The sequence below is a fragment of the Physeter macrocephalus genome, unplaced genomic scaffold (assembly GCF_002837175.3).
Source record: "Physeter macrocephalus isolate SW-GA unplaced genomic scaffold, ASM283717v5 random_1930, whole genome shotgun sequence".
NCBI lineage: Eukaryota > Metazoa > Chordata > Mammalia > Artiodactyla > Physeteridae > Physeter > Physeter macrocephalus.
Window position 1 is genome coordinate 9,621 of NW_021147216.1, and position 563 is coordinate 10,183.

The window sequence follows — 563 nt, forward strand, 5'->3', positions numbered from 1 at the left end:
TGGTGTTAGGGAGTGTTTTAATTTCATACTTTTACATGTAGCTGTCCAGTTTTCCCAGCACCACTTATTGAAGAGGCTGTCTTTTCTCCACTGTATATTCTTGCCTCCTTTATCAAAGATAAGGTGATCATATGTGTGTGGGTTTATCTCTGGTCTTTCTATCCTGTTCCATTGATCTATATTTCTGTTTTTGTGCCAGTACCATACTGTCTTGATTACTGTAGCTTTGTAGTATAGTCTGAAGTCAGGGATGCATGTATTCTTTATACAAAATGCAGAGTTACAAGAGAACAATTACCTCTTAATTACAATTAAAATTACCATCTTCATACCCAGACATAATCATTCATTTTGGTGTATATACTTTCAGTCTTTTTTTTTCTATGAATATATTTTGTACACTTAGGGATAACAAAAATAAAATTGTATTATACTTGCTATTTCATATTCCTGCTTTTTTCATTTAATGATGTATCATGTAGTATTCCATCATATTGATGTCCCATAGTTTAATCAATTCTTTGCCATTAGATTTAGACAGTTTGTTTTTCCCTGTCAGAAAC